The 20123-nt window shown below is 29.5% G+C and overlaps 1 long non-coding RNA gene and 1 pseudogene across 1 annotated transcript; one reads left to right on the top strand and one right to left on the bottom strand.

Annotated features, from left to right (window-relative positions):
• Positions 1–8070: 8070 nt before the first annotated feature.
• On the top strand, positions 8071–10591 carry LOC149494358 (cuscuta receptor 1-like; annotated as a pseudogene).
• Positions 10592–17418: 6827 nt separating this feature from the next.
• On the bottom strand, positions 17419–19330 carry LOC119370500 (uncharacterized). The gene is made up of 3 exons (XR_005178006.2): positions 18913–19330; positions 17882–17998; positions 17419–17680 (listed from the first exon to the last, which is right to left on the bottom strand). It is a non-coding gene; the product is annotated as an uncharacterized LOC119370500 (long non-coding RNA).
• Between the last annotated feature and the right edge of the window lie 793 nt (positions 19331–20123).

The following is a 20123-nucleotide window of genomic DNA, read 5'->3' as shown; positions in this document are numbered from 1 at the left end:
AATACTTTATATTTAATTACAATTTGACCTAAATTATTAAGTATTGACTTAATTAATTTATGTTAAAATTTATTAAGATAAATTTTAGATTAAATAAACATAATATTTTAATTATGATTTATTTATTTAAATAGTTAAATAAATAAATAAAATTGGTTAAATTTAAAATCGTAATGCTATATGCATTATGATTTATTTATTTAAATTGTTTAAATAAATAAATAGACACATATATATTTTAGTTATAATTTATTTATTTAAAAGGTTTAAATAAATAATTATAATTTATTTATTGATGATCTAAGGTTTTCAGACAGTCTAAAACAGTAGTTGTTGCTTATAGTCACAAAACTAAACATAGAACGTAATATAGTTAACACCATCATACACTCTAACCTCTCAACCCTCTAAAATAATTTTAGAGTTTTTCGATTATCCATTCGTGTGGATGTTACTAGAGACCGGATACTTGGACGGCTTGTGGTTTGCAATAACCTAGCCGCATAGATTGAAGTTTCGAAGAATATGCAAAAGAGGTATTCTTCTAAATAATTTTGAATGTTTTAATCGTTTAAACTTATCCTTATTGGTATAATTATTTTATTATAATTATATTATTTCGCTACGTAGTATTGATATTGAAACTCAACAGTGATATCAGAATAATGTTTAAAAGTTTAAGGTAAAAAGAATGTTAATTATTGCAACAACCTAGCCGCATAGATTAAGTTTGGAAGAATATGCAAAAGAGGTATTCTTCTAAATAATTTTGAATGTTTTAATCGTTTAAATGCATCCTTATTGGTATAATTATTTTATTATAATTATTATTTCGCTACGTAGTATTGATATTGAAACTCAATAGTGGTATCAGAATAATCGTTTAAAAGTTTAAGGTAAATAGAATGTTAATTATTGAGATTAATTTCGAATTAATTCATATGCTGAGATTTGATATTTGATAAAATTAAATCTAGTGTTCTTTAAAATTTTCACAGATTTGTTTTCAATTTATTTTGATTTAATTAAAAAAAAAGAAATTGAAAAAGGAAAATTTTATCGAAGAACACTGATGTTTATGTCGTCGCCGTTGCCGGACCGCCTGCCACCGAGAGCCGCGGGCGGCAGGGCTGCGTCTCGCTCGCCTGGACCCGCGCCGCTTCCCCGCAAGTGCTCTGGTGCGGAACGGCAGCCTTCTCTCTGTTTCGTTTTAATTGAAAAAAAAAAAATTTTGAAACCCCGTTTTGCCGGCGAAGCAGAGCCGTCTCAGCCAAGGCAGAGAAGGACCACGGTGTTCCGACCACCGAGGCACTGTCTCTGGCCGAGATAGCATCGTCGAAGTCCCTGGCCATGGCTGAAGCGTTGATGCTGCGGCGGCGAGGGTTTTCAGTTGAAACCACGATCTGATTTTGAGAAGATGACAGCACAATTGCGTTTTGGTCCCTTCAGGTTTTCCACTGGGTCCGAAATTTTTTTTAATTTGTTTCAATTAAGTCCTGAAATTAGTTTTAATTGGATATTTTAATTAATTTGGAATTAATTAAATTATCAGGTTATTAAAATTAATTTTCGGTAAATTAAAATATATATTTTAGAGTATTTTCTAATTTTTTTAAAAATAAAATTAAAAGAGTTTAATTTGTAATAAAATCATTTTGTGAACTTATTCCTAATTGGATTAGGGAATAAATTAAATTGTTTAATTGTTTAGTAATTCTAATATGATTAGAATTAGTAAAATTGATTTACGAAACAATTTCGTAAATTCTAAAATTAGTTTTAATAAGATTTGATATATGAATAAATTTGTTTTATTCATAAATTGATATTGAAAAATATCAAAAATGAAATTTTAATAGTTAAAATTTTATTTTCAGCACATGAGACCAATAATTAATATATATTTATATTAGATAATATTTAAATGCATTTAATATGATTATTATGCATGATGGGTTATTATGAACATTAGAAAGACCTATGTGATTGGTTTTGTTATATTTAGTTGAATGGTTTATGTGATTTTAAATAGAGCATGTGTGTCCTAATTCTCTTTTATTTTGGGTTGTAAAATTTCTTATTTATTTCGTTCAATTATGTAATAGTTAGATAATTAGAATATGTAGATAGGATATCATTTTGTAACCCAAGAAGAAAAGAAAAATTGAAGAAATTGCGTGGAGCATTGAAAAGTCTGAGTCAAGGAGCTGCTATTGAGCCTTATGAAGATCTAAGAAGCTACTACCTAGGATTTTTGACCATCTAATTTTCTCAATGGTCCAAGGAAATTAGTTTTAAAAATGTCCATAATCATCCAATTAGAATGGCATGCTAAGGGTGTATGTTATGTATGTATGATATATGATATGACCATCATGCCAAAGCATGAAACCTGCGATTAAATTTTAATTAAAAATCCCTTAATAAAATTTTAAGTACATATTAACAATATGATTGATTGCCATCCATTGTTATAACATGAAAACCAAAGCTCTATTACTTTTGGCTTGTTGGGAAAATCCAAGGTCATTTTTAATGGAACATGTTTGATGCTATCAAATAATCTGAACAATGGTTTTACTTAACTAATTTATATGATTTGGATGAGAAAACTCATGATCATATAATATTAGGGCAAAGGTTTGGCGAAACATATTTGATATGCTTAGACAAAGAGTTGTCACTTAACTGATCTAAGAGTCATATAAAGATGTGATTGATAAATTGTGTTATCTACCTAAATTAATTCAATATAACTTGTTGGAAAAATCCAAGGTTATATGGGTTAATTGGGATTTTAAGCCTACTAGGTGATCTAAACGCTGGATTTCCCGAATTAATAGAAAGGGCTATTAATTTGAATAAAATATTGAGAGACGCAAATTAAAATGAAAGACTTTATTTAATTTAGTATTGCATGAAATTAATACTTGATATCTCTATATTTGTAGATCAATTATCACCATGAGTAATAACCTATGCTTGCATAGCTTATCTGATGTAAATAAATTGACTGGACCAAACTTTATTGAGTGGTATCGTAATCAGATAATTGTTCTCAAGCAAGAACAGAGGTTATATTGTCCTTGACAAGATCAAACTTGACATTCCCGCTGATGATGCTACTGAAGAAGAAAGGAATAACTTCATTTGTCATACTGATGACGATGAACATGCGACATGTGTGATGTTAGAAAGCATGTGTTCTCAAGTTCAAAAGGGCTTCTTGGCCATTTGGGTCGCAAAACGTAGCTGGCCTCATCCAATCTCAAGTAAAAGTTAAAATGCCTAGCTTGATTTAACTTGGTCCCAACAGTGTTCGAGTGTGGGCTCCGGCCGGACTTATTGCAGTCGTTTTGTTTCTAGAAAATAAGTTACAGAAAATATTTTTCTTTCTTACAAAAAGATTTTTTAAATAATTCATTTTTATTGTTTGATTGTAATAATAAAAATTAGTTAAAAAATATTAAAAAATTTTAATTTATAAGACCATAAAATATTTATAGTTATAGAAATTTTGAATTTTAAAAATTTATTATTAAATATAATGCATAAAATAATAAATTGTAATAGTCACCGATTATCAACAGTAGTGGCTACTGTTGATTAATAAATTAAAAAAAAATTATTTATTAGATTATAATAAGTTTATCAATGTCTACAAAATGTTTTTCACTCTTAAAAATGGAAAATCATTTTTCTTAAAATGACATAGTTTTCCTTTGACCTATTTCATTAACTGATTTTTCTGAACACCCAAATATCGAAAAATCTAAAAAATATTTTACACACAAGTTATTCCTCAAAAAAAAAAAAAAAAAATGGTGCCGAAAATAATTTGCAGAAAAATATTCTTCACAATTTTCCATTGTTTATGGCATTTAGAAAAATAAGTCAATGAAATATTTTACTGGTGAAAGGAAAATTAGGTCATTTTTTAGGAAAATGACTTCCCATTTTTAAGAGTGTAAAATATTTTTCAGACTTTAACAAACTTATTTTGATCTTATAAATTATTTTCCTGAAAATAAGTCATTTGAAAAATATATATTTTTCTTGAAAAATATTTTTCAAAGTTAAATTATTTTTCGAAAACAAACGGAGGCTTAATATTCCTTTTCATTTAAAACCTAATAGATTTTTTTTTTTTTTTTGAGAAATACACCTAGTAGATATTTACTTTTATTATTACCAGCTGGAAAATCTAAATAAATCAATCAATTTTAACACTTAATTAATTAATGTTTAAATAAACAAATTCAACAATACTTTTGCTTGAGTTAAGTTCTTTTAGAGATTGAGCTTTTTATTAGATTTTTCTTTTCTTACTTCATTTAATTTTTTAGATTCATTATTAAAAGTGAGCCAAGTCATTCTATTCAGCCGGCCCTTTATAAAATATGTCATCAATTATAAGCATTTATGAATGGTACACATTACATTATTAAAATATGCAATGTGTATATTACTGACTACTTTACGCAATGTATAAGTTATATAAATCTTTTTATTATAAATATCTCCATGCCTCTTTCGAGTACGAGATTAATCTCATTTTAGTGTTAGCAGTTGTCTTTTTTTTATATATATAAGTATTTTTTTTTCATAAATTGAATCACAGATTTTTTCCACGAAATTAATATGTACATAACATTGTACAGCTAACACTATTATACTAAAAATTGAGATAAATAAATTCTTTACTTTTGAAAAATTATTTTGCATAGGAAACTTTCTTGATAGAAACTGCAAAGTGCTTTGAACAATCCAATTTCCACAACGCGGGTCCACTGTCAGTTTGCAATGTCCAGCAACAATGGCTATTATGCTAAAATTGAGAGAATTAAAAATTTTGATTTACATAACTATTTTGTATAGGAAACTTCTTTGAAAGCAATTGCAACGATCTTTGAACTCTTTGATTTTAACAACATGGTTCCATTGCCAATACAACAATTTGCCACGATCTTACAGAAAACTAAAGTCCTGTTTGGTAATAACTTTTAATTAACTTTTAATGTTTTGATCAAGTCAAAAATCTAACATAGCTTTTATAATAGTTTTAAGAGACCTAGAGAGCTTTTTATGGATATTTGCTAATCAATTGCAACTCCAAAATAATTAATAGTAACTCTAACATTTTTGAGAGATGCAAGATTTGAAATCATAGCTTCATGTATAGATGTCTTTGAAGCAGACAAAAAACCATCTCATTATTTTTTTTATAAATAATGCGGAAACGGACAGGAAAACAATATTATTAAAAATATAGGAAATGAAAACATGAGAGAATGTGTAATTATGAAAAATATAGGGTTATATTTATAAATGTAAAAGATAAGTTATTATGTATCATTATATATATTCAACAACAAGTCAAGTTCAATCGACATTTAATCATATTCAAAAGAATTACATGTTCCACACTGATAAAAAAATCATGCTTTGTGAATTTATATTTATTTATGTATTTATTTTAATTAAAAAAAATGAGTTTTTGAGAGTTTCTAGTTCATGAAAACGTATATTCGAGAGGAAAAATATGTTTCCAAACGACTCAATTTGCAGAAACATCCCGAAAATATTTTCGAGGAGTTTCCAAGCGTTTCTATGTAGGAAACGTTTCCAAAATGCAGAAATGGCATTCAAAGAAAGTTTCCATACAACATAGATTGGTAGCTAATGACTGATTGGTGGATTAAATATTATTATATAGATAGGCTGTATGGACACTTTAAAAGGTTTAAATACTCTAATTATACCTGTATCAAACACTGATATATCTCTAGTATAGAAACATTAGCTTTTAGCATTTCGATTTATAATTTTGAATGGCTAAAGGCTAGGTGCCTGTTGGGCAACACTCTAACTGTTTTAATAGCTGGTAGCTGTTTAAAATAAAAATATTTGGTAAAAATAATTGTTTGATTAGCTATTTAATTTAAAATGATAAAAAGGACACTTGAATATTGAGTTAGAATTTTAACTTATAAATATAGAAGTGAACTCAATATATAAAAAAGAGAGGAAGTTCTATTTTTGACTTTAGCTAGATACATGTTTAAATCTTTGAACTTATCGGGTTTTACTTTTATTATGTCCATGAACTTTTGTTTATTGACATTAAACTCCTTCAAATTTCTTTTTTTTTTTTTAAGTTAAGCTCTTATGTTTATTAACTAGGGGTTAGAGAGTAATAATCATATATGTTAAATATATGTTGATGGGAAAACTTAATCAAAGTATTAAATCCATGAAATTCTATTTTTGACATTAGCGTATTGGATTCGCCATTTACTCTAAATCAATTTAAGGCTTAATCTTTATATAAATAAAAGTTAAAGGGCTTAATGCCAACAAATAAAAGTTCAAAGGCTTAATGATCACAACTCAATAAATTTGGAGGCTTAAACATGAGTCCTAACTTTCACTGCATCTAATACATATATAAATATTATAATTAAGAGTTGAAAATGGTTTTAAAATTGTGGAATTTAAACATTCTTGATTTATTTTCATTTATTAATTTGCCGAATGGAACTTCAATCATTTAATTAAAATCTTTAAAATGTAAAGCTTTTTCTAAGGTATCCCGCCGGCTCTCTCTATAGAAAAAAAAAAAAAAATCTAAAATCCTTCTTTTCTTTTTTCATGGGCAACCATCGGTAAAATATCACCAGTGGTCACCCCTTATCTTTCTCTTTTTTTTTTTTTTTTTTTTTCGAATAATCTTCAGATTTGTATCTTTTGATACAGATATGAGTTATTGTTCTCTATATTTTGGGATTAAGGTTACCCATATTTTAAAATTTTGTTCTTAGATCTAGTCGTTTGATAATTTCTGAGTTTTGTTATCACCATTATGGTAATTTTGTTTGTGATATTTTATTTTTTGGGCAGTTATGTACAAAGAAGTGCAGATATCCGTTTTGATAGAATGAAGAATTTTGAAGATAACCATATCAGACTTGTAGAAAAACCATGAAGTCGAACAGTGACCATGAATCGCCATCAAATGGAGTGAGCGATCGCCTACAATACACGTATTATACTCTGTCAACTTGATCGGATACTTCAAATCAAGATTGTCTTTTTTAATTTTTTGTATGAGTGGTTTATTATTAGACCTACTTTACAAAAATACTTTCCTCTCTTAAAAATAAAAAGTCATTTTCTTAAAAACTTGTGTCGTTTTCCTTGCACTAAGAAAATATTTTCTATTGACTGATTTTCCTGAACACTCCAAATGTCGAAAAATTTAAAAAATATTTTTTAAGTAGTTACTTTTAAAAAACAACCGTAGTCTTGATATTCCTTTTCATTTAAAACCTATTATTAGGTATTTATTTTTGCTACTATCAGCTTCTAGAAAATCAAAATAAACTTATTATTAGGTCTTACGTGTTTTCCATAGAAATAATGTGAATGCAAGACTTAACGTTAAAAGAAGACTTCTTTTTTGTTAGAAAAGTACACTTTTGTTACAACAATAAGTCCATAAACCAAATAACAAGATTGCTTGACCTAGACCACAAACAAACAAATATATAAGTTTTTGACACATCACACATCACATTTTGGAAGACTTTTTCTGCCAACGATTATCTTTATAACGAATGTTAAATTATGTAATTCTATGGTTCTAATATAAAAGTTTTTGCAATATAAGGGTTGGCTTAGCTCCAATTTTGAGAGGAAATATTTTTTTTTTCTAAAAAAAAAAAATCAAGAACTATTGAGAGAATAGAATTTCAAAATGGAGGCATCTCATTGATTTCTCAAGTTTTAATTTTTTTTTCAATTTATAAAGTATCTAAAAAAATTAGAATGGTTAAATTTTAGAAGTCAAAAATATTCAAAAAGAGTTTTTATAGAATGGTTAATTTAACTTTCTTTAATTTTTTTATTAAAATATAAAAATGTAATTGGATGGATGGAAGAAATTTCGCTGAAGGATTCTCCAACATGCATTTACTTTGCAACACCTTTTTCACGTCATGGACCATTTTGCTACTCCTCTCTATATATAACAAGCTAGAACGAGTTGAAGATAGGTATTAAAAATGGATATAATGAAGAGGAATTGTTGGATATTAGTGATTTTATTATTCTTAAAAGAGAGTTCTGATGGCTGTTTAGAGGAAGAAAGAGTTGCACTCTTGCAAATAAAGTCTTCCTTCAATTCTTCTTTTTTTCGTTATTCTTGGAGGATAGATAGTGTTGCCTGTTGTAATTGGGAAGGCATTGAGTGCGATGAAATTACTAGTCGAGTTACAAAACTCGACCTTTCATTGTAGAGGGATTGGCCTCCACAGAATGATTTTTACTTAAATGCCTCTTTGTTTCTTCCATTCCAACAATTGAAGTATCTTGATTTATTTACGTGGAAATGGTATAGTTGGTTGCGTTAAGAATGAAGGTCATTTTATCTCCGTATATTTATCATTAATTATGATTCAAAATAATTAAATTTATGTACATTTTTAAAATGCTCTTTCATAAATGCAGGTTTTGAAAGGTTATCAACACTTTCCAATTTGGAACTCCTTGATTTGGGATATAATCGATTTAACAATACTATCTTATAATCGCTGGATGGTCTTTCATCTTTGAAATACTTGTATCTATCTGACAATAGATTGAAAGGAATAATTAATATGCCAGGTGATAATTTCACTTTTTTTTCTTTCCATTTTGCCTCAAACTATTAACAAGAGGCAGCAGAATCAAAGGCTTTAATTATTAATTTGAAGGACTAACTTTTTGATTTCATCTCAAACTATTAACAGTATATATGAATGTCATTTGTACACTGACGTGTGTTGAGATGTGCAGAATTAAATAATTTGATAGCATTGGATATGGATGGCAATGAATATTAACATCCCTTGAATATCTAGATCTCTTTGATAATCTCTTCCATATCCCAATCTCACTCTCTCTATTTTTCAACCATTCAAATCTCAATTTTTTGGATTGTCAACAGAACACCATATATGCCATAACAGAGGCTCATAATTTCACTCCAAAGTTTTAGTTAGAGACTCTCCACTTGTCTGGTCATGGATATGGTAGTGTAGAAATTCCCAAGTTCCTCTATTATCAGTATAATCTGCGATATGTTGATCTATCAAACAATAAAATAAGAGGAGAGTTACAATTCTGGTTATTAGGCAACAACACAAAACTAGAGGAACTTCATTTGGCCAACAATTCTCTTTTTGGGCCATTCCAGTTACCTATTCATTCTCTTCCGAATTTGTCATTCTTGGATATTTCTGACAATAGTCTGTATGGATCCATCCCAAAAAAAAATTGGTATACATTTGTCAAGATTAATAGATTTAAACATGAGGGGAAATGGTTTGAATGGAAATATTCCCCCTTCATTTGGAAATATGAGCTTTTTGGAAAGTTTGGACTTATCTGACAATAGATTGTCAGGAAGTATACCTGAGCAATTGATCGTAGGTTGTATCTCATTATATGAACTCAAACTTTCAAAGAACACTTTGCAAGGATCTTTGAGCGATGTATTTAATGGTAACTCTTCATTAGTTATGTTAGATCTTAGCCACAATAACTTAATAGGAAAAATTCCAATGAGGATTGCCAACAATTCTAAATTGAGGTACATTCAGTTAAGTAGTAATCATTTGGAGGGTAGAATTCCAACTCAATTATGCAACTTGTATAACTTAAGCTTGATTGATCTCTCTCATAATAATCTTTCTGGTCATATTCTCCCTTGTCTGAGACTCAGGATTGCTTAGTCTCAAGAATATGAATTTCCAATTGAAAATATTGCCTTTTTCCCTATGGCTCTTCCTCCTGACTCACAACCTTTGGAGTTTACAAACAAGAATGCATTCTATTCTTATCAATCAAGCACACTACAATATTTCTCAGGGATTGATCTTTCTTGTAATAATTTTTTTGGAGAGATTCCATTTGAAATTGGAGATCTTGATACAATTCAAATGTTAAATCTATCACACAATAGTTTGCCTGGATCAATTGCACAAACATTTCAAATTTGAGGCAAATCGAGAGCTTAGATCTTTCTTACAACAATTTGGAGGGGGAAATTCCTTCTCAAATCACTCAATTATATTCTTTAGAAGTTTTCAGTGTAGCACACAATAACTTATCTGGAAAGACATCTACAAGAGTTGCACAATTTGGAACATTTGATGAAGGCAGCTATGAGGGAAATCCTTTCCTCTGTGGATTGCAACTGCGAAAAGCTTGCAATGCAACAATAACTTCATCACCAATGCCCGTAAATTCAATTGAAGACATTAGTGGGTTCATCGACATGGATATTTTCAATGTGAGCTTTGTGGTATCTTACATCATAGTTTTGTTGGGAATAATTGCAGTTTTATATATAAATCCATATTGGCGACAAGCTTGGTTTTACTATGTAGAGTTGATATCCACCAATTGGTATTACTTTCTTGTTGACAATATTCCTTACTTATTTAAGTTTGGAGTTTCATAAGATTGTATATTATGTTTCTACATTGTCTATGGTTCATAATTCATAGTGTAACTCTTATGAATAATGAAATGTAAGGTAAATTATAAATTTAAATTGCATTTTTTTTAGAATAACAAATTTAAACTATGTTTCTTTATTTTCTTTTAAACATATTGGAGAGGTAAATAGATTTTGCAAAAATAAAACTTATATTTTAAATATGACTAGTATTTAAAAATGTATGGTGCATGTTTGTAAGTACTCATTATTAATTTAATAATTTTTTTACAATTTTTATTATTTATCAAGAATTATGTTCATTATTATTTTAATTTTTTTAAAATAAATTTAATATAATAATTAATAACAAATAACATTGATAATATATAATAATTTAATATTAAATAAAATTAATATATTAACAATTGATGATAATAATAAATCGTTCGATGAATGTTCGGGGTACACTTGATACCAAAATCCTTAATAATGAAAGTTATATAAACTTCTACAATAGGACATAATTTAAAATTTTTAATTGGTACACTATTAAATTTATAATTATTTTATATGCTTTATTTTATTTATTAAAATAATAAACCAGTGTAACCAATCAAATTGAATTACTTTTATTTTTTCAACTAATGATATCAAAAGCTTTAAAGATATTTTTATTGATCCATAAATTTAGTATGAATATTTTTATCAATTCCAATATTTCTCTTCTTATTTCCACTTTTATATACTCCCTTCATTCCACTTTAATTGCAAATATTTCATCTTTTCAAAACAATTAAGAAAATGATTGGAACACATTGATTTTTTAAAATAAATAGTAGAACACCTAAATTGGCCTTCTTAAATTAAAAACTCTCCATCTTTTTTTGGATACATAGGAGGCTCAATGGACCGAAATAATATTGCGTGGGCTACACAGCAGGGGGCAAAAAAATTCTCCATTTAATTTTACTACAAAGTCAATGCTAATTTTATCTCGTATTAAAGGGAAAATAATAAACTTATCTTTATATTATGCCAAAATTAATTACTTTGTCCTCTTGTTTTTTAAAATACACTATTTTGTCCTCATATATTAATTTCGTCCAACTATTTCGTGATTCCATCAATATTTTCATTTCTTGCTGTTTAATTTAAAAGAAAAGACTAAAATATCTCTTTGTCAATTGTTCATTTCTCTTCCCTTCACTTCCTGTTCATTCTCTCTCTCCCTGTTCACTTTTTTTTTTTTTTTTTTATGATTTTATAATTCAAATACCATCTTAGTACTCATAATTCTCTCTGCTTTTCTAAGGGTGGATTTTAATCGAACACTTGATGGGTAGAAAATTATAAAAATCTAAAAAATCTCTTTTAAATTTTTTTGTGGTCTGTGTTGTTGTGATCTTCTGATTGAGTTGGAAGAGCCTTAGAGGAATCATATCACTTGCTATTACATTTTGTATGTATAAATGTCAATTTGATTTAAAATAGGAAAATGAGTAAACAAAGAAAAATAGAGTAAATGTAAAATGTTTTAACCAATTGTTGCTTATTGGAATAGAGTTGCAGAAAAGCGAATTCTGTTTAGATTTATTTTTAAATATAGTTTTAAAACTTTTTTTATAATCACAAAATTTTCTTTTAATCGGAGAAGATGTTCTTTATTTTTACGTATAGTTTTTACATGTTCTTTTAATTTATTTTTTACTTTATTTAAATTTGGTAGAAAATGCAAACTTAACGGAAAAAGTTAAATTTTTTGATGAAAGAAGTGCACAATGGTAAAAGATATAGGGATAAAATATAGGGACAAGATTATAATTTTGACAAAATAGAGAGACAAGATTATAATTTCCCATATTAAAGCAACACGATTAGAGTGAAAAGCTTTTAGTTATGTGTGTGGTCAAAATTTTAATTTAACTACAATTAAAGTAATGATAAAAAAGAGAAAAATAAATATAAAAATAAAAATAAATTATACCTAATAAATATGTATAAAATTGAAAACAAATTGTCATGACCCATCTCTGCGGACCGAACCGACACTAGGACCTGGGTGAACTTAAGACCCTCGAAGCCCGTAGTAAGCCTATATTAGTTAAACTCATTTTCTATTCGTAAATATGGCTTCAGACCCAATAATTTATTTCACCAATATCTAAAAAATACAATCCATAATATTAATATATGTTCTTTTATTATCCAATTACAACTCATCTGGAATACAATTGCGGAACTCTACTTTTACATATACATCATTATTTCGATCATTAACAGTCTTCTATAATAAGTGTTTCAACTCCATATGGCTTTCCTTTCTTTCTATTACCTGAAAAAAAAATGTAGGCAGGGGTGTGAGCGTCAAACTCAATGAGTAGGGTTAGATAACTCTCTCACCCCACACAATCACCCATATGATATCATAAGTCATTTTAGTCCTCCGACTATTTATATGATCATGCAGTTTATCACACAAATGGCAATACAATAGCAATCACAATAATTATCATCTTCATGTAATCACATCACGTGAAAATTAGTCAGTGGCGTCATTGAAACCCTCGACGAGCTGTACTCTCACATGGCCCATCCTCTCAGACGTGTGCACCCGGGGAGCCAATCCCCCATACGTGGCCGACCAGTCTAATCCTCACATGACCAGTCCTCTCATTGTTTTTCCATTCTCTCTTTTCTTTTCCATACCAACAGGGGGCAACCCGGTCGTCTCCATCAAATCTAGATCCGCCGGCGCACACAACAGGAGGCCAAACTGCGGGCTACCATAAAATCCAGATTATTAGGTGCGCGCAATAAGAAGCCACCCTGTGGTTTCTATATAATCCATGGTATTAGGTGCACACAGGGGCGCCGATCTCCCATTTTCCTGGCCGTCGATCCAATTTTATAATTTCATCATAATCAGGATCCATGATTTATCGACCGTCCTCACAAACCCATGGTGACCCACTTCATCCCAATTCCACACAAACAAGGCGCAACAATATCACAACACAAGTAATCAAATAATTTTTAATATCAACAAATAGTGCAGCACAATATGGCAATTCAACAAAATAATGCATGATAACATTTAGCCGTGAATGCGTGAATGCATGAATGCAGGCGGATGATGCAAATTATCTAACACTACTCACTGTTCTTTATTGTCCTCTAAAAAGACTGCCTTTATAACTGCATGCTTCCAGCCTTTGTCCTCGCATTTCGAAATTTTATAAACCTCTAAAATAAACAAGAAAATTCTATATAAGAATTCTAATTCGAAAAATTGTATTTCACATTCGTTTATTAGTTTTGGTTACCAGTCATTTAATTCACTTATTAACTTAAACTATATATATATATATTAATATATATTGGGTTTTCTTATTTATATATTTATTCTAATTTATCACCTTTAAATAAAAGGTTTAGTTATTCGTTAAGTAATATTTTATAATAATACTAATAAGAATACTAATATTAATAATAATAATAATATTAATAATAATAATACGATTGATAATATAATATTAATAGCAATAATAATTTTAGTCGTACTACTTATTAAGGATTTCTTTAGTAAGTGTTTCACCGAAAATTCGACAGCATTTTCTCTATAAACTGTACTACCAGATTTTATATTTTTCACATGTCAACACACAGCCCATCCATCGGGCAATTCACATTAACCGATCCCGTTCACTATAACCATCATTATTGTCATCCATCATACACACATAGGCACTTGATAATCCTACCACCAATTAATTTTTAATTTCCATAATATCATTAATTACTTATCTATACCATAAATTATAATTTCTCCTATTTATACTTCTTAAAATTCCGAAAATTAACGTATATAATTATTAGCTAAAATTCTTATTTCAATATCAATATTATAACTAATATTCATGAACTACACATAATATTCAATTTAATCCACTTAAATACTCGATTAATTCATTAATTCATTAAATTCAGGATTTATTCGAAAATTGCGAATTGAGCCTTAGAGTGTACCGATCGAAAATCAGATTTTATTTCCGTGATCCGCGCGAAGAGGAGATCATTCTGCCTCGACGGAGTCTCGCCGGACCGCCGCCGTGCACGGTGGCCGGAAAGTCGCGGATGCTTAGAAAATTGCAAGGTTACCACCACCCGACTCCAATTTTCGTGAGGAGTCCAAATCTACCATCAATTTGTTGAGCCAGTGGCTCGTTTGGCCAGAACGAGTGTCACAGTTCTCTCCACACCGCCGTCCATGGTGGTTTCTCAAAACTCAGGCGAAATCGCAAATCGGTGGAGGGGAAATGTTCGTGTGGAGGAGAGGAGTTGATCGAGATCATCCCCGGCACCTGAAGTCGACGGAATTGGCGAGATTTGCCAGAAAATTGAAGAGCGGTGCTGTCAGCACAAACAAGCTCGATCCGCGCCGCTGGGGTTCCATCCGCGTGAGAGGAGGCCGGAAACGTGACCTGCAGTGCCAGGCGAGTCAACCGCCACCTCGTTCTCGCTGAACAGTGTCCGGAAACGAGAAGGAGAGGGAGTCGTGCGACTGAAGAAAAAGAAGAAGAAGAGGAAAAATTCGGGGAGTTTGACAAATTCATACATATAAAAGCTCAAATAAAGAGAAGATTCAGCGCTCTTTCTTTATCCAACTTTCTATTTTTCTTTCTTAGGAATTTTTAAAATTTTATTACAGTTTTTTATTATAATTGGAAAATTTAAATATTTTAATTATTAATTTATTATAAATTATCCATATTAAATTATTTAAATTATGGAACCTTATCTATATATATATATAACTTAATTACCTAAAATACTTTATTTGAATTACTTAAATTATAAATTACCTAAAATTTAACTTAAATCAAAACCCATGGTATAGTAAAATTTATAGCAAAATTTAGCTTAAATCAAAATTTAACTTAAATCAAAACAAACAGTATAGTAAAATTTATGGCACGGTACTTTCTTTTTTATTACTTTGGTTTTTATTTTTTTCTTTTATTTGTTGTTCTAAATTTTATTTATAGGTTTTTATACGGAAAGTGTTCTAAATTAACACAATATTTTATTTTCTATATAACTTTTCGTAAAATATATATCATAGGTTTTTTAAATATATTTTTAAAGTTTAATAGCTATGTATAGATTATTATGAATTTGAAAATTTTAAACTATTTTTATGTTATTTAATTATCATATTTAAGGTAATTACATTTAGATAATTACAATTTTAAAATTTTGTTTATCTTTATTTATATAAATATTTATACATTTATTTTCTTTTTTCATTATTACTGCTAAATTCTCTAATACCTTCTGTTGCTTTATTTCTCAGGCTTACACTGATCTTTTTGAATTTTCTTTTGCCGGAGTCCCGATTTTTCAAACTATAGAATCTTCTTCAACATTTTCCTATTTGCCCAAGTATGCTTATAAAGATCTTATTTTCACAGGCTATATCTCCTTTATAATTTTTAAAATCCACCTAACAGTGCTTGAATTAATCCACCTAGCAGTTGCACTATGAAGCCTTGGGCGAATTTTGTTATCCTTAGCTTTATTATGTTAGGAATTTACGCATTTTATTTACAATTATCTATCTTAAAATACGGTATTTGAGTTGTTATTAAATTATATATTCTAACTAAAATCTAGCTTCAATTAGTTTTTTTTTTTAATTGAATACAAATTATAGTATATATGACACTACAACTTTTAATGGTTTCTTCTCCTTTTTTAGTAATTCGCATTACACATAATTTTGCAGCTCATCCGTAAATTTTACAAGCATTTACGGTCTGTTTTCTTTCTCTCTGCCTTTTTTATTTTATTTTTATTATTTACCTGCATTGCCTACAATTTTCCTTTGACCAAAAATACTAATTAATAAAATTTTATGCATTTTATTCTATGTCAATAAATGCTAAATGTCCCTAATTCAGTATCATTTTACTAGAATAAATGCTAAACGCTCAAAATGGTGTTTTTATTTTTTATTTTTTTATGTAAGTTTCTTCATACCTTTTCACTCGCCATTCTTCTTTTCTTATTTCGCTAATTTTCTAATTAAATTAAGCCCGACAAAGGCTTAATCATTTTCTAATTAAATTTAAAAGTATGACTATGACAAAACGCTACAGCCGTTAATATATCAATTTCAAACAATACTATAGCAATTATGCTAAAAAAATGAATTAGAAACTTCACATTCTTCACCCGATCTATTTGGGATACGATTGAAACAAGTGCTGGTTGTTCATCATCTGAGCTCATGTTTCCATGATTTAGATTTCTTGGTACACGTATTTCTGATGATGAAATAGGTCCAAGATGGAGTTGACTAAAACTGCTAAGCCGAAGAGTCTTATAAGCGAGTAGTCGTACGGTTTAAAGGCTAGGATGAAACAGGACACCGTTGACACAGTAGATTGTGGACTAACAGGGTCGTGGTCAAGTGACATGGATGGGCTTAATAAGCCTCAGCACCATTTGACAGCAAATTGGACATGCTTAGGCACTATCCATGGATGGCCAAACAATTTCAAGCCGAAGCACTTTTATTTTACAAGGGTACAAAAAATTTTTTTAAGAAAGGATACAACCATATTTTATGCAGAAGCTCAAAACATCACTTTGGGCTTCAACATACAAATTGGACGCCTCATACTTATTTAGCTCATGTGGAATCCAATAAAGCCATTAGAGTTGATTTGTTGGACCCACGTCTCTTATCTGCAGTACCCAGACGTGGGATTACTGAACAATGCAATCTTCAGAAACAAAACAAACAAATAGCTAATGCTTCTAATCATGATTCCAGATTTTGAACTTTTTTTCTTCTTTAAATTATAACACCAACAAATATATTTGTATTAAACAAACATCAAAGTATAAATTCAACCAAGTACCAATGCAATCTTCAGAATTTATTGAACCAAAAACTATAAACCAGTCAAATCCAAAAGAAACAACTTCAAACCAGTACAACCACTTCAAGCATACCGTAAACATTTAGTGACCAAGTCTAAGAACAAAAGGGATTCAATGATGCCAGCCTAATCTAGTCTTTATTTCTTCTTTAGGCTGCTCCAATCTATTAATAAAGATGGTCCTTCTCATTCATAAGTTGCAAACTTGGATTGATAGTAGCTTGAGTTGACAAGATTTTTTATTTTTAACCTGCCAATATGAATATCATTGTCAAATATTAGTATAAATCACAACCATTCATCAATGATGTTTTGTATCAAATCAAGAAGAAATGATGCTAAGATTCATTTTTGTAACAGGATCTCATATTTTTTGTTCCAACTATAATTTAGGAATCTAATAAGTAAAAAAACTATAGAATGAAAATTATTGGCTCACCAAAATTCTTACCACCAGTATGAGCTAAGGCCTCAATCAATGGCACACAATGAAGAATGATTGAGCAACGCATATGGCAACTCCACAATTAGCTTTACCATACCCTCAGTAAGACAGCTGAATACTCTCCTATCAAGCAGAATACAAATTTAACATCCATTCACTATATCAATGAAATTTACATCCACCATTTACGTAAAAATTAAATAAATCCATTCTTGTATCTCATTGTTATGTATACATGCCAGTTAGAAAAAGACACCAGAACAATTAAAACCATGGTAAAATAGCATATAAGTGAGCAATCATCTTTCAAAGAGATCAAAACTAAACATTTGACAAAATATACTTTTATCCGCCTAATAACATGTAAGAGATAAATTTCTTGCTACTTTTGGGGTTCAAGAACAATGAATTATGAATATGATTTTATTTTTCTTTAATTCAGAAATCGAAAAGAACAAAGCAATCATGAAATCACAGACATAAGAGAACTATGGGAGCCTCACTAACAGAATTCAACAACTATCACCATAATGAAAATCGAGTTTAAACATCACTAAGCAACAAAATAAATTCATTTATTTTGTGAAAAGAACACAAACCCCCAGGTATATCAACATCAGTAAGGTTCGTTTAATCGAAGAGGAAAGTCATTTGCCTCATATTTGGTCGCTTATTGGCATCTAAATCTATACATCAAAGACAAACCAGCAAGGTTCGTTTGAAAGCTCTTGGAAAAGACATCATAAGATCCGTTTCTAAGCTTATAATTAGCATATAAAATCCGTCTCTAATTCGTTTCTAAATCTGTTGCTATTTACCTGTTTATCTATCTCTCTCCAAACATTACCATATTTCCACATTTATAAATATTCTAATCTTGTCATATTTCTAATAAAATTAATTTAAAATTAAATAAAGAAAGTTAACATAATATTGACAACAGAAATTGTCTCAAATAGAAATAACAATATGTCTTAAACGTACTATTAAATATGTTAATACAAAGCGAGTAAAGTCAACTTAGATGATATCATCACCGTAAATATCAGCGTGAGTATCTGAAGAAGAGTGCGATCCAGAATGCTCTGAAGTATGAACTGGTGGAGCCATACGTGTCAAATGATTGCGAACAAGCTCTGCAACTTGTTGTTGTAACTGTTGCTGCAACTTTTCTTGCATAATTTGTTGTTGCTGTTAGAACTCTTGTTGATATCGCATCTCCAACTCTTTCATTCATTAGTCTAATATCTTCTTAATTCGAGCATCAATATTTTCACCAGCTTGTTCTTGAAGGCGAGATGTAGCAGAAGAGCTAGAGGTGCTGGAATGACCAAAGAAAAGTGATGCCTACGAACGGAGACTATACACTTGCTACTTCTTCATACCACCAACTTCTTGTAGATATATCTGAGTAGCATCAACTGGGCGTGGTTCACTGGACCCCTCTTCAGCTTGAGATTCAATTTCAACTCTAGATACAACAGCCTCCAGAAAGTAATGATAACATATATAATGATCAGTACTTGCACTTCCATTATTGAAATATAAGGAAAATAATTATAATTTTGGACGTGTCAACTTACAAATGTTTTCTTGGCGATTCCTAGTAATAGGGTCTGAATACTGGTTGTTTATATATAAAAAAAGAAAAAAAAACTATTCCTATGACTATAAATTTTATTAGAATAAATAATACAAAATCCAAGAGAAACCTCCTTAATTCTCATCAAATTAGACAAAAATAACCGAGGGTCTAGAGACTTCTATAAATTGAACCGAAACTCAACTTAAAACATAGCAATTGAACCAAATTGCCTTTAAAAGGCTAATCATAAACTTTGGTTGTTTGGCATAACTATTGGTGCCAACCCAAAGAGTCTATCTACTTGGTTTGTTATAATTGAAAAGGTTGAAGCAAAACTTTCCCACTGAAAAGCTAGACATTTTCGATGGGTGGAAAAATAACTTTATTTATATGTATTTTATCTTTTTTACCTCTCCATTTTACATATGAATTTAGAGCCTCACAAAATATACTCATAAACTAGAATCTATTCAGAGAAGATTTTTATGCGTAAAGGCCTCGACAGTGAAAAGCCTCTAAACTGGATAGCGTGGATGTTGTAACTAGGGAGAAAAAGCATTATGGGTTAGATATTCAGGTGTTCAAAAATAAGAACAGAACCCTTTTAGGCAAATGGTGGTGCTGGTTCAAATTTGAAAAACATCTTCTTTGGAAACATATTTT

Source organism: Jatropha curcas, chromosome 8, assembly GCF_041381405.1.
Source record: "Jatropha curcas cultivar XTBG-Jc1 chromosome 8, XTBG_Jcur_1.0, whole genome shotgun sequence".
Classification (NCBI taxonomy): domain Eukaryota; kingdom Viridiplantae; phylum Streptophyta; class Magnoliopsida; order Malpighiales; family Euphorbiaceae; genus Jatropha; species Jatropha curcas.
This window is presented reverse-complemented; position numbering and strand designations above follow the sequence as displayed.